Raw genomic sequence first — 13,558 nt, forward strand, 5'->3', positions numbered from 1 at the left:
CTTTCCACCTTTCTTCCTCTTGGAAAATACTTGGTGGTGTGTTTTTCTCACCATCCTCATGCAACTGTGAGCTACAATGAAAAATAAAATAGCCTCCAAAATCCCACTATTTTGATTGGTATTTATTTTGCATTCTGCCAAAACAAGCTAGTATGAAGGCAGGTCCTTATCCCAGGGAGGTTAATGGGGTTAAGAAAGCGATTGTACAGCCAGCAGAACACTACCCTGTGAGTGAATGCAGTACACCAGTTTAAACTACACAAAAATCCTTACGGAAGTTACTTGCTTTGACAAGTAACTTTCTTTTGGCACTTTAAGTGACATGGGAGCAATGCAGTAGTGATAAAAAGGGACAAATGCAGATCTATGAACAGCCATTGGATATTTGAAAAGCTAATCATTGGGAAGTTGAGACCTGAGGTGAATATTGTGATGCTTTTGTTTAAGAGTATAAGACATAACAGGTCTTCTTTTTTTGTTCTTTCCATTTAGAGGGTGTCCTTTCAATGCAAACCTTCTGCAATGAGCTCTCCTGCAACTCCTGAAACATTAGGACAAAATAAAACTTTGTCAATACAGTATAATTCATGATTTTGTGGTCTGTCTCTCCATCATCGTCTTGTGCCTGAACATCTGATGTTGACATTTGTAGCTTGCTGGAATAAAAGCACCTCAGTGTTAGGAGTTCCAAATTTATCTTTTTTTTTTTTTTTTGCAAGTATTCTAAACTTCTATTTGCAATCCAGCTTTATTTGAATTCTTCCAACAAGGGCAAACAAAATCCTGGAGCAGATGAATTGAAATTCTTAAATACTGTAAAAACACATTGTTAAAAATTATTATTATTTTACTTAATTAAATAGTTATGGTCTTTGTAAATGTGGAAACACAATTCTAAGAGAACACACAGAATAAACAGTATAGGAGTCCCTCATCCTGCTGTGTCTTAGGATTTTTCTAGGCATCTCTTAATGGAAGAATGTGAGCAACAAACACAACAGTACTCTCTATTGGGAGTTTTTTGTTGTACGCTACAAGATCTGTATTTGGGGTTATATTCCCCCTAACAGAACTGCATCAGGTTACCACCTACTGCAAATGAATATGAAAAGTAACAACTGGGGTATTTATACCTTTCTTTTCTCCCTGATAATTAATTTAGTGAAATTTACTTGGGTAAAGCTGAACACTGTAGCTGATACAGAATCAGAAAAGGAAAATTTAACAGAACGTCTTACTTGGAACATTCAATTTGGGACTTTTTTAAATAATAAATGAGAAGATTATTTTTATTTCCCCTTGACAATGGTTATTGAAGGACTGATGTCCCTTTCAATGTCTAAGAGAAGTATATTTATATATTGTGGAAGGAATAGAACATATGATAGTATATGTTCTGAATGGTTGAATTGAGTCTGTATTGGAGCTATACACAGAACAATCCTATTGTCAAATATGTTGTGGTTCTCCCTCCATGCCCACTACCTTTTTTTGATAATAGTGTCTGTATATAAAGAACTAAAATAGATTATCTCATCAATTCTGGTAGATGATTTTTTTCTCCTCTTTGGATCCTTCTGATAACTTACAATAGCAAGTCATCTTGGTGAATCAAATCAGTTCCTCTATTCTTTCCTGATAATTAGTTCATATGGCTTTTCCTCTAAAAATCTCTTACATACACCAAGTTCCATCTGCTTACTACGATGTTGGAATATAGTGCTTCCTAGGATAAATTTAATAACAGAATCACAGAATATGCTGAGTTGGAAGGGACCCACACGGACCATCAAGTCCAAACCTTAGCCCTGCACAGAACCATCCCCAAGAATCACACCATGTGCCTGAGAGTATCATCCAAACACTTCTTAAACTCTGTCAGGCTTGGTGCTGTGATCACTTCCCTGGGACCCTCTTCCAGTGCCCAATCACCCTCTAGGTGAAAAAACCTCTTTCTAACATCCAGCTAAACCTCCCCTGACACAACTTCAGGCTATTTTCTTGAATCCTGTCACTGGTCACCACAGAGAAGAGATCAGGGCCTGTCCCTTCTATTCCCCTCACAAGGAAGTTGTAGACTGCAATGAGGTCTCTCTCAGTTTCCTCCAGGCTGAACGCATCAAGTGACCTCAGCTACTCTCCACACAGGAGGAGGTCTCAAGGCCCTTCACCATCTTTGCTGCACTCCTTCGGACAGTCTCTAAGAGTTTAATATCTTTCTTTTATTGCAGTGCCCAAAACTGAACACAATATTCAAGGTGTTCAGTACACCAGTGCAGAGCAGAATGGGACAATCCCCTCCCTCGATTCCCTGGTGATGCTTTGCCTGATGCACCCAGGACACAGTTGGCCCTCCTGGCTGCCAGCGCACTGCTGACTCATATTCAACTTGCCGTTGACCAGGACCCCCAGGGCCCTTTCCATGGCACTGCTTTCCAGCATCTCATTCACCAGTCTGTGCGAACACCCAGGGTTGCCCCATCCCAGATGCAGAATCCAGCACTTTGCCTTGTTGAACTTCATATGTCTATATTAAATTCATATATTTAGGATATAAATCTTGCATTTTTTGTACAATCAAAGCAAAGATTAAATGTGGATTCTAAGTGTGAGAAGAATACAAAATCCAGTTCCTAGATGGTAGTTCCAATATCTCTTTGTCTTTTTGGCATGAAAAATTCTTGGCCAAATCTTGGAGGCCTGAGTCTACCACCAAAATAACCCTCAGCTGCTAATGGGCATCAGCAATGCTCATGAGCTAATGCTCAGCGATCATTAGCTGCTGTCACTGACCAAGAGCAAGGAGGGCCTGCTCCACCACAGGCACTTCAGGGGCTTCACAACTGCCCTGCTGCAAGCCACTCCAGGGGGTTTGCTAACTGCTTTTGCCACCGCCGGGGACTGCTGCCAGGTTTTTTTTCTGCTGTTATTGTTGCTGCTTTTTGGCCGCCACCAAGAGAGCGAGCCAGCACCCTGCTACCACTTGCTGTCTTCCTGTGGAAAACCATTTGCTACATTGGTTTTCTTTGTTTTCCCAGCTGCATGATGCAGGAGAGAGGGGAAGCCTCTCTGCCTTTTTGTCTTTATCCCCAGGCAGTCAGCATGGAGCATAGGGTGGAGACGGGAGCTATTTTGTCCTTGTCCCCGGAGACAGCATGGTGTGTAGGGCACAGGACAGGAGCCATTTTTGTCTTGAACCAGGAGAGACATTTTGTATATGCTCCTCCTCTGCCATGTTTTGTCTGTCCAGTGTATTTAGACTTAAAAAACCTTAGGGAAAAGAATGATGCTGTCTGTCCCTAGAAACAAAATGGGACACCCAGCTATAGTTGACAGATTATAATTAAGCAGAGAATTAAACATGGCTAATGACCAATACAGAGTAAAAACCAGTAACACTCATCAAGGTGTGAGTATTGCACAGATATGGCATACAGATTATTATTTTAGAGCTCAAGTAGAGCTTGTGATCAGCTTTAACCTTCTTGATTGTCTTGCTTATTCTGTTTGGATCATAATGTCACCAAAGTCAGAATCAAAAGCCAAGAATTCAAAGAGGGACAAGGTGCAACACTGGTATTTCAGTGCACAATCACGCTTTTTACAGCAAAATCTAATAACAGCTGTGAGTTTACATTGCACAAAAATTATGTATCTAGCTAAAAATAATCCCTCTCAGGGTAAACACTTAATGGGTCAACTAGAAGGATAATTTAGTTCCCCACAAATAGGTACTCAGCACTGTGTTAGATTAGGACATTCCACCCAGACTCACCTGTCATTCTAAAAGGACTCAAGTTTCTTGGAGGGTATCTGTTTCCCTTGCCAGGCCCTTTAGACATCTCAGATCCCTTGCCTGGTCCCACACAGCACCAGAGTCTGAGGCTGAGGTAAACAATTCCTGTACTGAAGCCCTAGCTCTCTTTTAAACATATTAGAGATTATACTCTCAGTTGGTGCACAGACACCTAAAATTAGGTCAAATTGATTCCTTTTCTATCTGTCAACTCCTAAAGTCACTTATCAAAAGAATCAAACCACAGAATTCGGTGCAGCTTTTTGTAGGAAAATCAGACAAAAACATAATTCATAGGTTTGTGAACTGTATTCTTTGTAGTAGTTCACTCAACAGTGTCTGTGTGGACCTGTGGATGAAACCTGCGGAAGTGTGCCCAATTTAATCAAATATAGGTTGACATAAAGGTTTGCAAAACAGCTTTATAGAGGCTTTTTATTGTATCAACTGACATTAGCTCCATTCAGATTTCCACAAGCAAGCCCTAGTCCATCTGAAGTTTCCCTAGACTGAATCACCTGGCCTTATGCTACAAATTCACAAGGGTATTGGTGTACTGTGTGTCCCGTGTCATATCTGTCAGCCCACTGTGTCATATCTGTCAGCATTTCAGAACTTCACAAATGGCATTAGATATTGATGCATGACCACCTGAATAAAGACCCAAGTCTTCAATGACTATAAGGAAAGCCTGGGCACAAAGTCTACATAGAGACATCTAAATTTAGGTACCTCAGTCTAGAATTTCACCCCACTCCTGGGGGTGAAATTGCTCTTGAAACCATCTCCATGTCATTTCTGGACTGAAATGAAAGAGCCAAAATTTCAGAGGAATACTAAGGGTCCAGGCCTTATAAGAGTTGTTTTACTGTGGCTCTCAGAAAGACTAAAATCATGCAGATAGCTGGGAAAACCATTCATATCTATAAAAGATTCTTAAGAAAATAACTTCTTTAAAGGGAAATGGACACCTCACAGTTTTGCCAAAATAATCTTTTGTGGTAATGGATTTGCCATATGCAGGATGGAAGAAGTCCTGTCAGAGATGGACTAGTGAAGAAAATGAAAGCACTTCAAATGTTACAGAAACCTAAGTTTTTAATGTGGTTTAAACAGGTTTTAAAATGGCTTTTACCTTTTTGCAGAGTCATTGCCTCTTCTTCCCAACACCCCCTGTGCTCCCACACAAGGTGTCCTGGGAAGGTGTCCTGAGATGTTTCCCATTGGCCTTTGTTAACCCCTTTCTGTTGGCTGTTGACCCTTCACCTGATTGGTTTTTTCTATGTGACCCTGAACTTGTGATTGGTCCCCTTTTGACCCTCCTGAAAGCCTTATAAACCCCTACCCCACAATAAACTTCCTCTTTTGGCCGTCCCTCCCTGGTGGTCTGTGTGCTCCTTGCAGGGTCGCAGGGCCACGTGCTGGGGCAGGGGGAAGGGCATTCACCTCGCAGGTAATGGGCTAGCAGCCTAAAGCCTGGAGGTCTCCCCCATTCCCACTAATCCATCGGAATCTTTCCCATGAAGTTATTATAAAAATTTATCTTCGACAAGTTCTGTCATAGTCCATTCTGAATGAAATGCCCAGCTAGAGAAATCAGAACAAATAATTGGCCTACAACATCATTATACTTGATTTCTGTTTACCTATAGGGCCAGATTACCTATAATTTTTGTCCTTTTTTATGGATACAATTTGCTTCACAATTAAACTGCAGTCACAGTTGGTGTAAGTATCTTACCTGTGGATAGGAATGTGAGGATTTCTGCTTCTAAGATATTTCCTCCTACTGCCAGGTAGACTGCAACTGCTTTTCCAGACACTTCTATTTTTTATGTTATCTGTGGAAAAGCTGATCTAGCAAACTAAGAATGGGCATACAGTGAACTTTCTGCATGCTCTTATGGATTTAATGTCAACTGCCTGTTTGCCTTTGTCATGGAAGTGCTTTCCAATCTTCTGCTTTGAAGAACTAAGCTATAATTAGAAATATCTTATAATATTTGGGTAGATTTGGCTTTACAGACCCAATGTAGCTCAAAGAAAAGTTATAAGTATGTTCTCCACACTGGCAGCCTCAATTTGCCCGTTAGGACCACAGAAGAGAACCATCGATATATTCCACCAACTCTCTACTAGAAAGGGATTCTTCTCTATAAATACCAACCTACCTCTTTTTAACCACTTTTGAATTTAAGGCTGTGGTTGACTCAGCAGGAGGAAGGTAAAGATAATCACACATAACTGAAGTCATACAGAAGAAACAGTCATTTCAGTTTCTTTGGACTTTTATACTTGCACATTCCTGAACTTTTATTTCCAGGGAGGTGCATTATGGTCTCTGCCTTAACAGGAATTGTTCTCAAAAGACCCTATCAGTAAACTGTAGGTTATTCCACAGGCAATTTGAAGTTCTTAAATAGGTAAAATTTCTGTTAGAAGTTAGAGGAATTTTGCACCTTGGATTGAGAAAGTTCTTTAAAATGATATTGCATATAAAACAAAAGACCCATCCAGACGTTGAATACTACAAGTTTCACATACAATATACAGAATCATTCCATATTGTGCCTATTTTCTTAGAAAAGTATTAAAGGTAATAAGTTTTCATCTGTAAGACTGAATAACAACAATTTGCACCTTGTTACACCATGACATCAAATATTTAGTTTCATTCCTTTTAAAAAAAAATCAGCTTTCCTTCCCAATTTTTATTAAGCTAAAGAAAAAAAATAAATAGTAAGAGATTAAATGAAGAATTTTACACACCATTACAGATCGAAAGGATGAAAGTCTAGTTTCATCAAAGACGCGTTCCTTAGAAGAATTTACTGAGTTTTGTTAATGAAAGACATAATTTTCTGCAATCAGTGGCAAGCATGAATTCTCATACATTTGCATAAGAAAATTTGTAACTGCTTTGTCTCCCAGTGAAAAAATATATATACATAAAAAATTCTCAGTACTTGCAAAGGAATAAGTTTATCTGTACTTTTTTATATTGAAGGATTTTGCAAAGTGTCATCACACTGAAATAAGTCTCAAAATCAAAATGCTTATAAGATGATATAAAGAATTTTAGGGCATTTAAAGTAAGCAGTAAAAGACATTTCAGAACATCAAAGCAAGGAACTTTTATAATGTGCTGTTGCTTTACATCCTCTGTTGTCTGTGCATGAATATTTTAATCTAACACTTATGAAACATGATTTAAGTTTCAGATAGTCCAGACATCATGTATGTTCATTTTGTAACTAGATTTTATGAAAAATATTGTTACAGGTAGATCTACTATCTGAACTTTTTCTCACCACAGCTGTATCAGAACGCAGCTCATTCCCTTGCAAATGAATTTTCACTAGATTTTCTAATAGCTGTGCACTTCTCTTGACTTTCTAAAACTGTTGAGAATGGATGATCTGGACACAGCTCTAATAAAAATATAGAACAGGATACATTTTGAAAGCGAAATAAGTCTTTGCTGTCATGGAGAATATTTTATGCAAGAACCATGGATAAAATAGGCTATGAAAGCAGTGGTACATATTCATTTAAGTAAGCATTGTAACATCATCAATAACTGGTATTTCTGATGGTTAATTTTACAAGTCCAGAACACACCCGTACTTTGTAGTGCCGCATACACATCTGCTCCCTTTGAGGCAAATATTGTCTTCATGACTGTCCAACATCGTTTATAAACAAATCAAGTCATGAAGAAAATAGAATCAATATTCAGCTCCCAGCCATCTGCTTAGTAACTAATACAGCCCTGCACTGGGAGAAAAACTCTCCATTTCCAGTGTTAGGTAACGGACCTGTGTCAACTTTTCTCATGATAGAAAAGTTTAGCCTTTTCTTATGCAGACATCACAGTAAAGTTCAATATTTTAAGATTCCACAAAGAAATATTGTTTCATGGGATGTGAGCTAGGTGAGTGTGGACAATCTTTTGACACTCCATCAATTATTACATTGAGCTAACAGCATATGAATGGATAAAGTTTCAAGAATAAATGCCCTATTTAAGAGAAAATCAGAGGAATTTCTCCTAAAGTTACCAAATAAAATCAGCATGGAATACATAGAATGTTTATCTTTTTTTCTTTAACTAATCTATTTCAAAAAAAGGAAAAAAAAAAAGAAAAGAAGGTAATATAACACAATAAAGTAACTATACACAATACAAAAGCCCTGTGCAGTAGAACAACCTCTGTGAACAGTTGTGTTTTGAGTGCTACACAGGATTTCCTCAGCTTTCCAGTTAGTAAACAGCTCTTTCCAGTATTTTTCTTACAGTTAAAATTTGAAGGCTTGTAGGAACACTGGAAAGAGATTACAGAATGGAGCATTTTATCTGAAGGGATAAACAAGTTATCATAAGGAAGAGTGTTAAGATGATGGAGCCAGACTCTTTTCAGTGGTGCCCAGCAATAGAATAAGGGCCAATGCACACACACTGAAACACAGAAAGTTACATCTGAATACCAGGAAAAACTTCTGGAACAGGCTGCCCAGGGAGCAGGTTATGGAGTTACGGAGGTTATGGAGGTTATGAAAGTTATGGAGTCTCATTCTCTGGAGATTTTCAAAAGCTGCCTGGATGTAATCCTGTGCAATCTGCTGTGGGTGAACCTGCTTTATTAGTAGGGTTGTATCAGATTATCTACAGAGTCCCTTCCAATCCCTACCACTCCATGGTTCTGCAATAAAATACCTGTAAAATACTGCATCACTCAACTTGGTGTCAAAGGCATGCACCTGCCTTCAAAGGTGTACCTAAATTAACTCTGTCACGTATTGGCCTCATAAGCCACCAGCGTGCCTGTAGCAAATGTGGATAGTGCCTTCCCAAATCTTCGTTCGCGAAGCCTAGCCATGATATGACAAGTTGGTGTCATCTATGAATTTGCTGAGGGTGCACTCAATCCTTTCATCTATGTCATTAGTGGAGATATTAAATAATCTGGCTCCAATACAGACCTCCGAGGGACACCACTTGTCACTGATGTGCATCAGGACCCTGAGCCATTGACCATCACCCTCTGGATGTGACCATCCAATCAATTCCTTATCCACCTATCTGTCCACCCATCAAGTCCACCTCTCTCCAATTTAGAGAGAAGGATGTTGTGGGGGACCCTGCCAAAGGCTTTACAGAAGGCCATGAGAAGATCAAATATTCCTTCAGGAGACATCCATCCAAAGTACTAAGCAAACTATTAAGGTCCATATTGGGACCAGTGTCCCAGGCTGAGTGATGCAGTTGACACACCTAAAGGATGAGGTGCCATCCAGAGGGACCTGGGCAAACTCGAGAAGTGGGACCTTGGGAATCTCATGAGTTTTAACAAGACCAAGTGCAAAGTGCTGCACTTGGGTCAGGGCAGGGGGATGAACAGATCAAAAGCAGCCCTGCTGAGAAGGACTTGGGGGTGCTGGTAGGATGAGAGGTTGGACATGAGCTGGCAATATGCACCTGAAGCCCAGAAAACCAACCATGTTCTGGGCTGCATCAAAAGAAGTGTGGCCAGCAGGTCGAGGGAAGTTATTCTACCCCTCTACTCTGTTGTAGTGAGACCCCACCTGGAGTGCTGCATCCAGTTCTGGGGTGCCCAGTACAGGAAGGACATACACCTGTTGGAGCAAGTCCAGAGGAGGGCCACCAAGATGATTATAGGGATGGAGTACCTCTCCTATAAGGAAAGGTTAAGAGAATTGGGATTGCTCAGCCTCAAAAAGAGAAGGCTTGGGGTGACCTAATTGTGGCCTTCAAACACCTGAAGGCAGCCTACAAGGAAGATGGAGAGAAATTATTTACAAGACCACGTAAATAATTTTACGTCCAAGACAGGACAACAGGGAATAGTTCTAAATTGAAAGAGGATAATTTTAGATTAGATGTTAATAAGAAATTCTTTACTGTGAGGGCGGTGAGGCACTGGAGCAGGTTGCCCAGAGAAGTTGTGGCTGCCCCATCCAGGAAATTTTCAAGGCCAGGTTGGACAGGACTCTGAGCAACCTAGTCTAGTAAAAGGTATCCCTGCCCAGGCCAGGGGGTTGGAACTTGATGATTTTTAAGGTTCTTTCCAACCCTGGCCATTCTATGATTCTATGATTAGTTCTAAGATAGGGTGTATGATATTGCAAGCATCACAAAGGGATGTGGGTAAATTTCCAATATGTCTTCCTAACTGCTTTGTTATAGTGTGAATGCTTTAATCAGGGATATTTCCAGACTGCATCCACAAATGATTTGCAGAGATCACATTATATCTGTGGGTGAATCAAGTACATAATGCCTTATGAAAAAATATGTCTAACACCACTAAGATAGAAGACATATTCACAGTAAGCAGTTAATGAAAATTCATTCTATTATACTTATTCCTGTCCACAGGCAGGCTTAGGCTTACTTTAAAAGTGGAATATTCACTCAAAAAAAGTTATTATATACACAGAGATAACATTTAGTTCACAGATTATAGCTGAAAAGCATGCTGAAAAGATTGATTCTCAAAAAATCAAGCTGCGTTTCTAATTTTCATTGAACACAACTTAGATTGTGATGCCTTACAATAATAATGGATGGCCCCTGAATGTTGAGAAAATACAAAGTGGTTTAAGTCATTTTTTACTTCTTCTGTGCTGAATCTTGCACAGCTGAGCCATTCAGTGACTCATTTCTAATTTAGATTTTCACACATAGTGGTAATTACACTGATAAAGGCAGTACCAGTTGTTGTCTACCACTATCATTTATAGTTCATTTGGATCTATTAGGTCATCCTGTACACTGGAGATGAAGTCAAGTCACACTACATCAGCCACTGAAGATTTCCTGTGGTTTCATGGGGAGCAGAGGGAGATTAATTGCTTCTGCTCCTCCTTCAGGACTGCTCTGAGTCCGAAAGGTCTCTACAGCTCCATCTGCTTTTTGCAACAATGTGATAACCAACGGTAATCCTCAGATACTGAGGGAGTGTGAGGAGGTTCTTATCAAACCGCTTTCATTAAATCATTAAACAGCAGTCCTGGCTAACCAGGAAGGTCCCAGCCTCCCGGAGGTTCACAAATGCGTCACTGATCAACAAGAAGGGCCAGAAGAAGGATCCAAGGAACTACAGGCCTGTCAGCCTGACCTCAGTGCCGGGAAAGGTCATGGAGTAGATCATCTTGAGTGCCATCACATGTCACATACAGGACAACCAGGGGATCAGGCCCAAGCAAGCATGACTGTATGACAGGCAGGTCCTGTTTCACCAACCTGATCTCCTATGACAAAGTGGACCACTGAATGCATGAAGGAAAACTGTGGATGTTGTCAAGCTGGACTTCAGTAAAGTCTTTGACAACATTTCCTACATCATTCTCCTGGAGAAACTGGCTGCTTGTGGCTTGGATGGATGCACTATTCATTGGATAAAAAAATGGATGGCCAGGCCCAGAGAGTGGTAGTGAATGGAGTTACATTCAGGTGATGGTCAGTCACTGGTGGTACTCCCCAGGGCTCAGTATTTGGGCCAGTCCTGCTTACCTTCTTAATTGATGATCTTGACAAAGGGATTGAGTGCACTCTCAGCAATTTTGCAGACAACAAAATTGGGTGAGAGTGTTGATCTGGGAGAGGGTAGGAAGGCTCTGCAGAGGAATCTGGACAGGATGGATCAATGGGCTGAGGACAACGGCATGAAGTTCAACAAGGCCAATTGCTGGGTCCTGCATTTGGGTCACGACAACCTCATGCAGCACTACAGGCTTGGAGAAGAGTGGCTGGAAAGCTGCCCAGCGGAAAAGGTCCCGCAGTGCTGGTGGACAGATAGCTGAACATGATCCAGCAATGTGCCCAGGTGGCCAAGAAGGCCAATGGCCTCCTGACCTATATCAGCTATAGTGTGGCCAACAGGACTAGGGCAATGATCATCCCCCTGTACTAAACACTGGTGATGCCGCACCTTGAATCCTGTGCTATTTCTGGGCCCCTCACTACAAAGAAGACATTGAGGTGCTGAAGTGTTTCCAGAGAATGGCAATGAAGCTGGTAAAGGGTCTGGAGCACAAATATGATGGGGAGCAGCTGAGGGGGATGAGGTTATTTAGCCTGGAGAAAAGGAGGCTCAGGGGTGATCTTATGACTCTCTACAACTCCCTGAAATTAGGTCGTAGCCAGGGATGTGTCAGTCTCTTCTTTCAGGTAACAAGCAATAGAATAAGAGGAAATGTTATCAAGCCAGGGGAGATTTAGATTGAATATTAGGAAAAATTTCTTCACAAAAAGGGTTGTCAAGCTTTGGAACAGGCTGCCCAGGAAATTGTCTGAGTCACCATTCCTGGAAATGTTCCAAAAGCATCTAGATGTGACACTTAGGGACATGGTTTAGTGGTCAACATGGCAGTGCTGTGATAACAATTGGATTTGATGATTTTAAAGGTCTTTTCCAACCTAAACTATACGATGATTCTATTTTATAAGACGATAGAGTGGGAGACACAGCAGAGCAAGAAGGAGAGTGGTTCTGTACTTTCTGCCTCTGGAGATAGTCATCGCTACTCAAACATTTTTCACATTGGTATGTAAATATGAACTGACATCACCAGCATGGTGACACAGAGTCAAAACATCAGGAAAGGAAGCTACTGTGCAGGTAGAAATTTTATTTTAAATTATTCTTATATGTGCATTTTGTTGTCTTGCTTTCAAATAATTTAATAAGTAATACAAATCAGAACATTTCATGTAAAATTCAGTAAGAAAAAGAAGACTGCATAAGAATTTGATATCAAAATTGAAATCAAAGTTGTTATCCTCCCCAAGAAAGCTTGAAAAACTGCAGATTGTAAGGAATAGCCAATTTAACAGTGAACTTTTTGTGTTCTGCCAAACACACATATTTGCTTTCTCCCAAGACAGCTTAATAGCCTATGCCTAAATGTCTTTGCATTCAAAAGTATAAGACTAAGCACAGAAAATATTAAGAAAAAAGAGACTTTGGGGTTTTTTTAGAACACAAGGAGCACAGGAAACTAAGTGCTAGCAGGAAGGTCCTCCTCCAGCTTGTAAAACCACTTTAGTTTCAGTTTATATTGGCTACTCTACCAACAGTAATCATATCATTAATTACGTTAATTCTAATGCTTAGAGTAGCTGGTGTAATAAGACCACAGCACTTTCTACCTCCTTATTAGGTGCTTTGGTGAATAGCTTAGACCTCAGGCAACACCTATTAAAATGTGAAGCATTCTGTTAACATACCAGGTAATTAACATGCTCTGTCTTTGTAAGAGCACCAGGGTATATTTTAGCTAATACTAATCTTAAAAATCCATCCTAACACACATGGTTCCTCAAGGACTTTATCCTAAACCCATGAAGAAGAACCAGCAAAAAGAAACAGGAGCATCAAAACCACCCTCTGGCTCAGAATTCAAATTCCACTCACCCAGACTCTGAAAGACCCCCGGAAGAAGATGTTGCAAAAAAGAGTTCAAAGACCTCTAAGTAAACCAACTTAAGGTTAATTTGCTGCTGCTCAAGTCTCCTGCTGATCAAAAATAATTAAAGGTGGGCTTCAAGCATGAGGTTTAATAACATTTCCGCATAATTTAGTTAGCATTAACAAGGATAATGGGATATTCATCATATCAACAGACATGTCAAATTGTGTTGAAATCCTATTAATTCCTGGCCTCAGTTTCTCCCTCTGGCCATAATTTACAGTGCATGAATACATGCTTTATATGCAAAAGACTGACTGATTTCAA

Source organism: Corapipo altera, unplaced genomic scaffold, assembly GCF_003945725.1.
Source record: "Corapipo altera isolate COAL_440 unplaced genomic scaffold, ASM394572v1 1, whole genome shotgun sequence".
NCBI classification, from domain to species: Eukaryota; Metazoa; Chordata; class Aves; order Passeriformes; family Pipridae; genus Corapipo; species Corapipo altera.